This window comes from Triturus cristatus, chromosome 12 (assembly GCF_964204655.1).
Source record: "Triturus cristatus chromosome 12, aTriCri1.1, whole genome shotgun sequence".
Lineage (NCBI taxonomy): Eukaryota > Metazoa > Chordata > Amphibia > Caudata > Salamandridae > Triturus > Triturus cristatus.
Genome location: NC_140595.1, coordinates 157,185,564 through 157,198,894, shown reverse-complemented (window position 1 = coordinate 157,198,894; position 13,331 = coordinate 157,185,564). Strand labels below are relative to the sequence as shown.

Sequence of the window (13,331 nt, the reverse complement as noted above, 5' to 3'; positions counted from 1 at the left end):
GAGAACCAATAAAAAACGCAGGACACCAGGAACCATGCAGAGTGCAAAACTTTAATCAATAAAAGATCAATGAACAACAGCGTTCAAGACGCCAACAGAAAAACTGTCAGCAGAGGCATGTAAAACATCAAGCCTATAATGTTGCACAAATGTGTGATGAGACTGCCAAGTGGCTGCCATACAAATCTCCTGGATAGAGACCCCCACTGACTCAGCCCAGGAAGCAGACACAGAACGCGTCGAACGACCCTGCACATGAGACGGAGGAGGCAAAGCCAAAGACTTGTAAGATTGGCAGACGGCCAAACACACCCACCGACTGATCGTGGAAGTGGAAACCTTCTTCCCTTTAGCCACACCCCCACAGGAGACAAACAGGGCAGGAGAAATCTGGAACCCCAGGGAACGTTGGAGATAAATTTGGAGAGCCCTGCGAACATCCAAGGAAGGGGGAACAAGGGAATCCCCCTCAGCAGGCAAATCAGGAAGAATCACCTCCTGCTGCTAACGAAAACTTGAAGAAACCTTAGGCAGGAAATCCGGATCAAGCCGTAAAATGACCCGATCCGGAAGGAACTCCAAATAAGGAAACAAAATGAGCAAGGCACCCAACTCACCCAACCGGCGAGCTGAGGTAATGGCCAACAAGAAAGCCACCTTAGCGGACAGCCCCAACAAATCTGCCTCCATCAAAGGCTCAAAAGGGGGCAACTGTAGACCCCGCAAAACAGTACGTAAATCCCAAGAAGTAACGAGAACAGGAGAGACCGGCCGACGAAGCCGAAAACTCCGACTAACCAAAAGGGCAACACCCTCTAAGGAGGCCCCAGGACCCCGACAAGCACGAACAGCCGCCCACTGAGCAGACAACGTGGAAGGGGAAAGGCCTTTCAAAAAACCATCTCGGAGAAAGTCCAACACAGAAGTTGGAACCCCCAGTACAGGATCCACCCCATGAGAAGAACACCAAGAAACAAAAGAACCCCAATGACGACCATAGCACTTAAGGGTCGAAGGGCGGCGAGACAACTGGATGTCACGAGCCACCACAGACGAACAGCCCAAAGACTCCAACATCAACCACTCAAGAGCCAAGCCGTCAGCTGCAAACAATGAAGACAAGGCAGAGACAAGAGCGGAAACTGAAGAGGAGACGGACACAAAGGAAGCCGGACAAACCGACCCTCCGCCAGCCGCAACAGGAGAGGAAACCAAAGGCGGCGAGGCCAAAAATGAGCAATCAACAGGACCGAAACCTTCTCACCGCCAAATCTTCTGCAGCAAACTCGGGAGGAGGGGAATGGGAGGGAATGCATACAGAAGACCCGAAGACCAGGGAATCAAAAGAGCATCCACCGCCTAAGCCTGAGGACACAGTACCTCTGAACAAAACCGGGGAAGGAGAGAGTTGAGAGGAGATGCAAAAAGATCGATCCATGGAGTCCCGAACCGAAGGCAAAGGGACTGGAACAGAGGAAGAGAGAGATGGTACAGAACAGAAGATGGAAGGTTGCGGCTCAGAGCGTGCGCATGAAAATTCAACTGTCCCGGAATGTAAACCGCCCTCGAGGCCAACAGATGAGATTCCGCCCAAGCACAAATCATGGAGTCCAACATGTTCAGAGACGCGCACCTGGTCCCCCCCTGACGGTTCAGGTAACAACGAGCCACCTGGTTGTCAGTACGTACCAACAGATTCGTCCCAAGGAGATGAACCTGAAAGAACTGCACCGCCTCCCAGATGGCCGCCAACTCCCACCAGTTCAAGGAACGGGCGCCGTCCCCCCGAGACCACCGACCCTTGGCCTCCAAGGACCCCAAAATGGCACCCCAACCCCAAAGACTGGCATCCGTCGTCAACAAAAGGGGAGGAGGAAGACAAAACCGCACCCCCTTCTCCAGATTGGGAGTGCAAAGCCACCAGTCCAAGTCCCGAACCAGAACAGGAGAGAGAGGAACCAGAGGCTCTTAATACGCCCGGGAAGGGTCCCACCGAGCCAACAGATGAGTCACCAAGGGCTTGAGATGGAGGCGAGCCCAAGGAACCACAGCAGTAGTCGCAGACATCAAACCCTGGACCCGCAACCAAACACGAGCCGGCGCAGAGGGACGACTCAACAGATCCCGCAACAGAGTCTGCAGGGAAAGGATCCGAACAGGGGGGAGAAACACCGCCCCCAGAGAGGTGTCGAACAGACCCCCGATGAACTGAAGTCTCTGAACAGGATCCAGATGAGACTTGGCCAGATTCACTTTGAACCCCAGCTCCTGGAACAGGGACAACATAGCCTACACCGCCAGAAGAGCCTGAGGCAAAGAGGAAGCAGAGACCAAATAATCATCAATATAGGGAAACACGGAGAAACCCCAATGTTGCAAAACCCCACAGCAGGAGCCAATACCTTGGTAAAATTCCTGGAAGCAGTGGAGAGGCCAAACGGCAGAACCTGAAACTGGAAATGCCTCCCATGGATAGCAAACCTCTGCTGACTGGCAGAATGGGCTGGAACGTGAAAATAAGCGTCCTCTAAGTCCAGGGAAGCCAAAAAATCGCCCTCCTGGATGAGGGGAATGACGGACTGTAACGTGACCATCCGAAAATGATCCAACTGCACCAATTTGTTCAGGAACGGAGATTCAATATGGGGCGGAAGGTACCATTGGGCTTTGGAACCAGAAGCAGATAGAAATAGAACCCCAGGCCTACTTCCTCCACAGGAACCGGCACCACAGCCCCTTTCCGTAACAACATGGCAATGCCGGACAACATGGCAGTGCGCCGCATGGGGTCTCTTGACAACGGGGTAACTTGAAAATAATCCAGATGGGGAAGGCCCCGGAAGGGAATCTGGTAACCCCACCTGATGACAGACAAGACCCACTGGATGGAAATCAGAGCTGACCAACGGTCCAGAAACAAACGGAGACGAGCCCCCACAGCGGCATAGTCACTCTGTCCTGCACCAGAGGAAGGCTGTTGCTGCTGCTGTTGCTGAGGCCGGGACTTATTATGGAACGCGGCCCCTCGACCACAGGCCCGACCACGAAAGGGCTGAGAGGACAAAACCCCTTGAAACCCCTGCTTCTGGAAGAAAAACCTTATCTTAGGAGCAGGCTGAAAAGGCTTCAACAATTTCTTCTCCTCCGCAGAGCGATGCACCATCGTATTCAAAGCATCCCCAAAAAGACGGGGACCCTCAAAAGGCAGTTTATGGACCAAAGCCTTCTGTGCAACCTCAAGACGCCAAGGTTTTGTCCACAGAGACCTCCTCCCAGCCACCGCCGCCCCAGCAGCCGAGGAAAAAGCCCACAAGGAATCAAAAGTGACATCCGAGAGGAATTGTGCCAAGACCTCCATTTGAGCAGGGTCCCCCTGATCCTGAAGACAGTCAAGCAGTTTCTCGAAATCCTTAAGCAGGACCTGCGAAGCATAGGCCGCATAAGTGCTAGCACGCACCCCAAAGTGAGAAGCGGCGTAAGAACGCTTGAGAGCAGACTCCACCTTACGCTACACCGGATCGGACAGGGAAGCCTCCTCCGAGGACAAAGAGGAAGAAGAGGCGGAAGCCATAGAGGACAAAAGAGAATTAACCTTTGGAATCGCAGGAAACTGGGAATCAAAGTCTGCCAGGTGATACCGCTTCCCCAGGAATCGCAAAATACCCTGCTTATCCACCTCAAGCCACTCCTTTGTGAGGACATCTCTCAGGACATCATGGAAGGGGAGGTCATCCACCACAGAGGAGCTATACTGAGCGTAAAATCCCTCCTCAGTCAGAGATTTAGGGTCAAACCCAAGCAGCTCTCGAATATGGAACAGCATGTCAGAAAAAACCTTGCCCTGGATGCACTTTCCCTTGGGGGAATTGTCCATGTCCTCCTCATCATCCTTAGCCCGCTTAGCTGCAGACTCCAGCAGCGCAGACAGGACCGCAGAATTAATCAAGTCCTGTAAATCCGCACTAGAAATCTGCAAGACGTCATCCTCCTGCAGATCCTGAACATTATGCTGCTTTGAAATTGCCTTAGCCGGCACAGGAGCAGAAGCCCCTTCACTCATGACGAGAAATCCAGGGTCCAACTAACAGGAACTCACCACACAATCAAAGGAAGTGCCCAGTAACCTCCAATAAATACTGCCCCCAATCACCCAATCACGCAGAGGTGAGACAGGCAAAGGAAATAAAAAAAGGGCAGCCCTGTAGTCTCCACCCACAGCCATAGTCAAAAGAGAATGGCCGCAGGGGCCGGACGCTGTACGAGAGCCCCAGAGCCGGAACGACCCGGGGCCAGGAAACCAACAAAACTCCCAGCCCAGCACATGATGGGGAGCGTCCCTGACCCCAGAACAGGAGCGCGGTCGACCGGAATACCGGAGCGGCCGCGCCGATAAAACAACAAGGAAAACAATGCAGAAACATAGAACTGCAATTTTAAACACTCACAGCACCATCCTGAAGAAAATCCAGACCAGGAAACAGGAACCGGGAGCACCAGCGTTCCGACCGCCGTCGGAGCAGAAAAAAAACAGTCATGGCGGTAGGTGGGCGGGGCTTATGTAGTTTAAACATACTGGCGTTGTGATTGGCTGGGTGGAGGCAGGACTGCCTCACGTTGTTAGGACTGGGAGGACCCATGAGGGGGTAATGCATCCTCTCCAGATGTGCGCTGTACAAAGATCACTTCTATATCTTTTACTAGGCGTTAATGTTGTTTCCTTTATAACAGCAAACTAGACCATACATGACGATGTACGTACCTCTAATTTCGCTAATTATATCACTTTCAGGGGTGAGGGGGGTGTGCATGAATGTTTCTAAGTTCATGTTTAAAAACGATGAATTCTACTAAATATCTCTCAATTTAATGATCGCATACTGAAGTGAAATGCTCCTTCAAGTTAAAGATATACACTTTTTTTTAATTTGAAGAGTGTTAGGCACTTTTTACATGTGGTTTGCTGCACAATTTACATGCCAAACATACTGTTGGCTTGGCTCATATTCGGACTCTCGGAGCCAAGCAACCCCTTGGCTTTCCCAATTTTCTGGCTAGCCCACCTCCACAGTACACTCACTAAATGTTACTCGTCTTGTATCTAATTCATCCCTGTGAAGAAACCTGTCACTCTAGGCGGCCTGCTCGCGGTCTTCATTCGATCTGGTGTCACGCCTGCGGGTGTTCGCTGCGGTTCCAAGCTAGAGGCGGGCGAGCCAACAAATTAACAAGGAGAGTCAAGTTATAGCCAAGCCACGGGATGGCTCTGGCCCCAGGAGCCCGTGCACGAGACGAGCCCTGACAATAGTTGACATGTTAATACTGCATCGCACGTCATGTAAAAAATATATATAGTCCTTTCAAAATTCAAAAATGTATACTTCTTTAACACACAAAGAAAGTTAGTAAAAGTGATTGTTTTTAAACATGAACTTGGAAACATTCATGCGCCCATTTCTGATGACAAAAGTCATTATTTAATCAAGAGACTTGTTAGTCATTTTCTGTACCCTGTATGTGAGCTAGTTTCCTTTTATGGATGTGCAAGATTATAGTGCATTAAAACAAACACAAGAGGTTTTTGTACATTGCACATTATCAACACATGCATTTAAGGGTGATGTGATATGTGCTAACAAAGAAAAAGGAGGCTCAGTGAAATCAAATATTTGCCTAGGATCACAGAGCTCGGGCAAGCTGGGAAGCTGGGATTCAGCCACTAGAGTGGGAGCTCTAGCTTCTTTTTAACATCAAACGTTCATGCTGTTTTCAGGCAGAAGTAAAAAAAAACTCAACTCGTTTTGGATTTGAGTGTCCAAGATGACTGCGAGCTGGGCCAGAGCCGGGCATCAGGCTCGAGCTTGCAGTGGCTTGCCCACCTCTATCCAGGGCCGACTCTAGGGCGGTGCGATCGGTGCCACCGCACCGGGCTCTGATTTTGGGGAGCGCTGTGTTTTCAAGTACATTATGGTTTTAAAAGCACCTGCTGTCGAGTTCCTTGCTTCCAGCAGTTTTCAGGCAACCATAAAAATGTCAAGATAACTCTGGTGATTGATAGAAATGCTGCAGAGAGATCGGAGTTTTGTCTAGTGGAAGGTTTGACTCATCCTTAAGTAGTCCAGGAGGTTAAAATGCCTGCTGCAAAGCATGTGTACCATGCAGATCACAAAGTGTATATAATGTAAATTGGTCAGTGCGATACTGCTTCTGTAAGAGAGCTCCTTTTGTTACTTGCAGTTTAGAAGTTTAAATCCTAATATAGAACAGAGACCTATTAACTATCACCAAAGAGCTGCATTCAAAGTGCAAGGTATTGATTAGAGCGTTATGATTTTCCCTCTAGTTTTTTTTATTCTAATGTTGCAAAAAGGGTTCACTTTGGTAGAAATCAATTCTTATTAGTAAAACCAACCCCCAACTATGCTGTTACATTTTAAATTCTGAGTTTGTGCTTCTCCAAACCAAGAACTCTTAAAGTATACCCTCTATCAGTATGGATGACATGTGACTCCTACACCTTGTAGTCCTTTGTCTGATGTAACTTTTCCTATACACTGATTTACACACTTGTGCATGAGAGAGAGAGTCGGTATAGAGACTCGAGGGGCACTCCTAAAGGGTGGTAGTGAGGGAATCCATTGAGAAGGAGGTCATTGGGGGGCGTCTACAAACATTGCCACACCCTGTCTCTATCCCTAGCTTGATGAAGCAAGGACTAGCAAATACATAGCATGAGCCTTGGCAATGCAGCTGACACAGAAAGAGACATGGCTAGTTTGTGTTTTCCAGGATGCTTAGCAAGCCTGCATTTTAACAGGGGGAACATTGATGGACGAGTGTATATTACGGTGACTGGATTTTAAAAAACAAAATCCAGGACTTCCTCTAACACATAAATAGGACTTAACATTTGTGACCTTAGGGCTTAGAATAACAGGATTGACAACACTCACCAACATAGAAAACTCTGATATTGAGGCACGAAGAGGAGTATGTGCAATTTTTAAACACATTAGCTTGCTTTCTGACAATGGCTGCTAAAATAATCCTGCAATACTAGACATGGACAAGCCAAGAATTAATGGTAATAGCTGGGTTCCATGTTCTGGCTCGGCTCTAGGAGACAAGAGACAACCTGAGACAGCAAATACATTGCCATGTGAAGCTGGTGACATGTTCAAATCATAGGGAAAAGGTCTTATTTCATAGGGTCGTCCTGTTTTTTTTAGACTTTTGGACACATAGGCCATGGAAAAAAAGAATGCACAGTCACCCTTGAGGTTTGGATAACCTTCAACAATGCACCCGAAACATTTTCAGGTGATTAAAGTACATCAGGCCCAGCTGCATGACAACCTGAGATTCCTTGGGAAAAGGCAAGAAGGAGCAATGGGGGAATTACAGGAGTCTCCAAGATGTATAAGTGATTCATACTCTCAAGTGCTCTGCTTTAGCACAAAGTGTCTGTTATAGCTACGAAGCACCAACAGAACCAGCAACAAGGCTGCACTGAGATGCTACCACCACCAGCTGAGAAACACCAAGAAAAGAGCGCTAGCTGAACACATGGAAGGGAGCTCCAACAGCTGCAAGAAGATCTTATTGATCGTCAAGGACTTCACTGCACCCTTGCCCTCAGTCAATAGCATCATCCCATCCCAAAACCTCTGCGTGAACCTATCAAACTTCTTCCACAGCAAAATTGCAAACATCTACAGCAATTTTGCACATCAACTAGACACCCGCGATCTCATCACAAACTTGCCCATCATCAAACCAGAGAGCCACCTGACAGAATATAGACCTCTCACCAGAAGAGATACACAGAGGATCATGCAGACCATCTACTCACGAGCCCCAACAGAACCAGTGTCACCCCCCCATCGTCTACAACCTTAGAGCATCACCCATCAGCTCCACCCTCATCCACAAAATCATCACATACGCCACATTCTCACAATGCTAGAAGCATGCAGCGGTCAATGCCCACCCCAAGAAGCTGTCCACTGACCTGAGCCAACTGAACTACTTCTGTCCTATCTTCCTTTTCCCCTACCCAGCCAGAGTGATAGAGAAGACCATCAATAAACAACTCACAAATTACCTCGAACAAAAACACGTACTGAACAACACTCAATCAGGATTCAGTTACCGAAATAGCACTCATCACAGCCACCGACGACATTCGGACCATCCTGGTCCGAGGAGAAACAGTGGCCCTCATCTTACTCAACCTCACTGTAGCCTTCGCCACAGTCTTCCACAGCACATTCATCAGAAAACTCAATCAGGTCGGCATCCAAAGAACTTCACTCAACTGGATTTTCTCCTTTCTCATGGGGAGAACCCAAAAAGGCAGACTGGCACCTTTCACATCGGAGACAAACAGCCTGGTCTGCACAGTCCCTCAGGGATCGTTTCTCAGCCCTACCCAGCTCAACGTTTACATAACTCTGCTTTCCAACATCATTCAGTTCCAATGCATTACCCTCATCTGCTAAGCCGATGATGCCCAACTCATTCTCTCCCTGACAGACAAGACAACCAGCATCATAGCCAGCTCCAACAATTGCATAGCCATAGTAGCAGAATGAATGAAAACCACTGCTTGAATCTCAGCTCTGGCAAAGACACAAGTATTGGTCTTCGGAAAGAGGACTGCCCTGTGGAATGCCACCTGGTGGCCGACAGAGCTAGGCCTAACACCAATACCCACCAACCATGACAAGAATCTTGAAACCTTCCTGGACGCAAGCTCAACATGACGGCACAAGTTAATGCAGTGAGCTCTGCCTGCCTCAACATCCTACATATGCTATGAAGGATCGTCAGGTGGCTTCCACAGAACACCAGATGCACCTTCATGCAGAACTCATCACAAGCAGACTTAACTACAGCAATGCACTCCACGCCAGAATCGCCAAGCAGCTCCTACACAGACTTCAGACCATCGGGGATACTGCCGCAGGACTCATACTCAAACTCTCACGCCACTCCCTCATCTCACTCACCTCAGAGAGCTCCACTGGCTCCTCATTCACGAAAGCAGCCACTTCAGACCCCTCGCGCATACATACAAAGCCTTGCACAACACTGGGCCAGCATAGACGTTGCCCCTCCTGGATGCTCTCCCTCATGGATCTTTATTCCTGTTTCTCCTGCCCCTCCAGGGCTACGGACCTTCTTCCCTTTCCTTCCCACTCCCTCAACTCACCTCCCCCTTCCCAGGACCAGTTTTTTTTAGCAAACCTGGCCCACTACATTCGGGACAGGGGGCTGGGCCATGTCCCCGTATTGGGCCACGGATCGTCCTTTTGTCACTGTGGGTGTCCTGTGCAGGTTATTTTCGTTTTTCCTGGGCTTTGCCTGTCCCCAGTGGCTCCCATCCCCCTTTATGGCCGATCCTTTGGTTTCTATACTTAATTCCTGCCTGTTGTATAATCTGTTTGTGTTTTGGAAAACAGAAAATTCCCTAATAAAGAATCATTGTGAAAAAAAAAATACATTGGGCCAGCATACCTGAACAGCTGCATACACTTCCATCAGCCTGTCAGACTCCTGCGCTCAGCCTCACTCTCACTCGCGCACACACCCTGCTTTCACAAAAGCAGGAGGTCGCTAGTTCCATCGCACCCAAAACATGAAACGACCTCACAATACATCCAAGCTTCCTCCTCACTTCTGGAGTTCCGCAAAAAGCTGCAGAAGTGGCTCTTTGAATACCTCTATGGAACCACATATCTACACACCTGCTCAAGCGCCTGAATACCCTCATGGGTGATTAGTGAGCTATACAAATCAACATATCATACTGCAGGCTCAGTGCACAGGAGGAGCTGAGCACTTTGGATATAACATTCTTATTGTAGCAAGAGGGGTGTAAGCATATTGTGTTGCCAGAGGCGCTGACCTATTGAAAAGATAAAACATTTTCTTTTCCATAGTAAATCCACAAATCGGTGCTTAATTCTTGCAGGTAGGCCTATCAGCACTCATTTTGGGGGGCTAGAACTTATTTTTATAGTCATAATATGACCAAGAGAGAAAGGCACAAAAGGGAGAATAAAGAAGGAAGGGAAATATAGGAAAACAGTGATACAAGGAGAAAGAAGGCATGAAAAAAACCAGCAAGAGTGTTAGAAAGGGACAAGCAGTGAACGATGGCCGAATAAAGAGCCATTAGGTGGAATCAACACTAGACAACCTTGGTATTCAGCAGCTTCTAAGAAAAACTTTGGGCCCCAGCGCTTTTCTTTAAAGAATTTATCCCAGTCATATCCACCCAACAGGCGTAAATATCAGTAGAATGCGCGAGCTGAATGCAGTTTTGTGGTTCCATTTTAGCCAAATCTTGCAACTATATCCATAGGGAAAGTTAACTCAAATAGGTCTTCCATGCTCCCTGTGTACCTGTGCATTCTGGAACTTGTGGTCTAGTTTATCCAATTATAAAACCAAGATTACAAGTCCGAAAATGCAAACAAACAATTTGGATTGGAGCAGCTAGTCATGTATGCCTCTGGGGATCTTGGCAACTATGTGCAAAATTCGTACTCTTAAAAGTGTGGGAACAGTGGGGGTGTTCTTAAATGTTCCCACATAAAAATGTATGCCCAAAGCATACTCCAACATTGATGGTAGGAAAAAGGTAGAAAGCAATGTACATCTTCAAATTCTGGACCGTCCATACACTTTAAACCTCCCTGGTGAATGCGTTACTAGCTGCCCCAATCCAGGTTGTTTATTTGCATCCTGGGACTTGTAATCCTGGTTTCATACTTTTATAATGGGATAAGCAAGACTACAGGTCCCAGAATGCAAAGAAAACAGGACTGAGCATCCAGTCTAATGGACCAAAGAAAATTCTTATTTGGCCAGGAGTCTTTTATGAGTTCTCATATTTTTCCAAGTCCAGGCCTATCTTCCTTTGCGTTCTGAAACCTACAATATGTTGGCATAGGTCTTACGCCCCATTATCTAATTTGGTCTACAAAGTACCAAATGCAGAATAAACATCTGGACTGGGGAACATAAGATTCTTGACATGGGTAATTCGAAACACTGACCATCTGGTCCATATTTAGTTATATTGAATTGAAACTACATGTCCCAGAATGCTCTCTAAAACAACCCATCTGGGGGATGCCGATACGCATGGCAAGGAATTGCTTGCCAAGGATGGCCATGCTCCCGCCCCAGTCAATCAGGTGCTTGGTCTGTACATATAGAACTTGCTTCTCTCATTCCTGGCCACCTAATTTAAATTTATACTTTTACCTACAAACTTTTAGACGCTCTACTAACAAGACAAGTTGTCACCATCCAATGTATGAAGGGCTCTCCGAGCCCAGGCTGTTCTTTACATTCAGGCTATATAGCCGTCTGTATCCTATATAAAACCTGGGACCACATTTCCCATAATGCCAGAAAAAGAGACCCGGGCCAGATGAACTAATCATATGGGCCTGGGAAACTAGGCCGCCAATCCAAACACGGCACAGTTATATAGCTGTGAAGTTCCCAGGTCCGTGCGTGACTAGGTAGGCCATTCCCAGGTTTTTTTAATACAACATTCTGAGAATTACACGCCTGGTTTTATACTTTGTTAACTAAGATTACAGATCTCGGAATTTTAAGGAAAAACAACAGAGCTGGTCACCCTGGAGCTGGTCACCCTGGCATCTATGGAGGTGCTGTGTTCTGAAGTCATGTGATCTTTGAAGCCCTCGTGAAGTCAGACACCGTCACCCGGCGAATCACATTGTTGTCCCCGGAACAGACCACAAACCGCGCACACCGTCTGGCACTTACCGCAGACTTCGAATCACAGAAAAACGACCCTGGGAGGTGAAGCGTACTACGGGCGGGGCTTCAGGGCACGTTAAGCCCCCCGGCTCCTCCCATTAGCCATTGGTGGTCAAGGTGTGGCTGAGGAAAGGGGGTGGAGTCACGGGGGTGGAGTCACGAGGGGCGGAGTCAATGTATACCTTTATTTTAGGACAATATGACACAACAAGCTTGGCAACAAGGACAAATGTGACTCTCAATCTGTTCTAGATTACTTAATTGGTGACAAAAAGGCTGGATTTAAAATATTTTACAGGGTTAAGACACCCGCTGCAAATTGCCTGAAATGGAAATATAGAAATGCTGGTACTCTGTGTGTCGGATTACATGTTTGCTGCTGAGAAGTGACGGTACTCTCCTGTGAAAAGCATTGGAGCAGTGCTGGGAAGTGCCGGTACTCTCCTGTGAAAAGCATTGGAGCAGTGCTGGGAAGTGACGGTACTCTCCTGTGAAAAGCATTGGAGCAGTGCTGGAAAGTCATTGGAGCAGTGCTGGGAAGTGCCGGTACTCTCCTGTGAAAAGCATTGGAGCAGTGCTGGGAAGTGCCGGTACTCTCCTGTGAAAAGCATTGGAGCAGTGCTGGGAAGTGCCGGTACTCTCCTGTGAAAAGCATTGGAGCAGTGCTGGGAAGTGCCGGTACTCTCCTGTGAAAAGCATTGGAGCAGTGCTGGAAAGTCATTGGAGCAGTGCTGGGAAGTGCCGGTACTCTCCTGTGAAAAGCATTGGAGCAGTGCTGGGAAGTGCCAGTACTCTCCTGTGAAAAGCATTAGAGCAGTGCTGGGAAGTGCCGGTACTCTCCTGTGAAAAGTATTGGAGCAGTGCTGGGAAGTGCCGGTACTCTCCTGTGAAAAGCATTGGAGCAGTGCTGGGAAGTGCCAGTACTCTCCTGTGAAAAGCATTAGAGCAGTGCTGGGAAGTGCCGGTACTCTCCTGTGAAAAGCATTGGAGCAGTGCTGGGAAGTGCCGGTACTCTCCTGTGAAAAGCATTGGAGCAGTGCTGGGAAGTGCCAGTACTCTCCTGTGAAAAGCATTGGAGCAGTGCTGGGAAGTCATTGGAGCAGTGCTGGGAAGTGCCGGTACTCTCCTGTGAAAAGCATTGGAGCAGTGCTGGGAAGTGCCAGTACTCTCCTGTGAAAAGCATTGGAGCAGTGCTGGGAAGTCATTGGAGCAGTGCTGGGAAGTGCCGGTACTCTCCTGTGAAAAGCATTGGAGCAGTGCTGGGAAGTGCCGGTACTCTCCTGTGAAAAGCATTGGAGCAGTGCTGGGAAGTGCCAGTACTCTCCTGTGAAAAGCATTGGAGCAGTGCTGGGAAGTGCCAGTACTCTCCTGTGAAAAACATTGGAGCAGTGCTGGGAAGTCATTGGAGCAGTGCTGGGAAGTGCCGGTACTCTCCTGTGAAAAGCATTGGAGCAGTGCTGGGAAGTGCCGGTACTCTCCTGTGAAAAGCATTGGAGCAGTGCTGGGAAGTCATTGGAGCAGTGCTGGGA

At 48.4% G+C, this 13,331-nt stretch overlaps 1 protein-coding gene across 2 annotated transcripts in view; it reads right to left on the bottom strand.

Annotated features, from left to right (window-relative positions):
- The window catches only part of ITGA10 (integrin subunit alpha 10), a 307,154-nt gene that overhangs the window by 255,891 nt on the left and 37,932 nt on the right, over positions 1–13,331 (bottom strand). The window contains exon 1 of one of the 2 annotated variants that reach the window (XM_085637688.1): positions 4,446–4,538. The exons of the other annotated variant lie outside the window; for it this stretch is intronic. The gene's annotated coding sequence lies outside the window, so the exon portion shown is untranslated. Of the gene's footprint in view, positions 1–4,445; positions 4,539–13,331 lie in introns of those variants that run through there. 2 annotated transcript variants of the gene reach the window in all.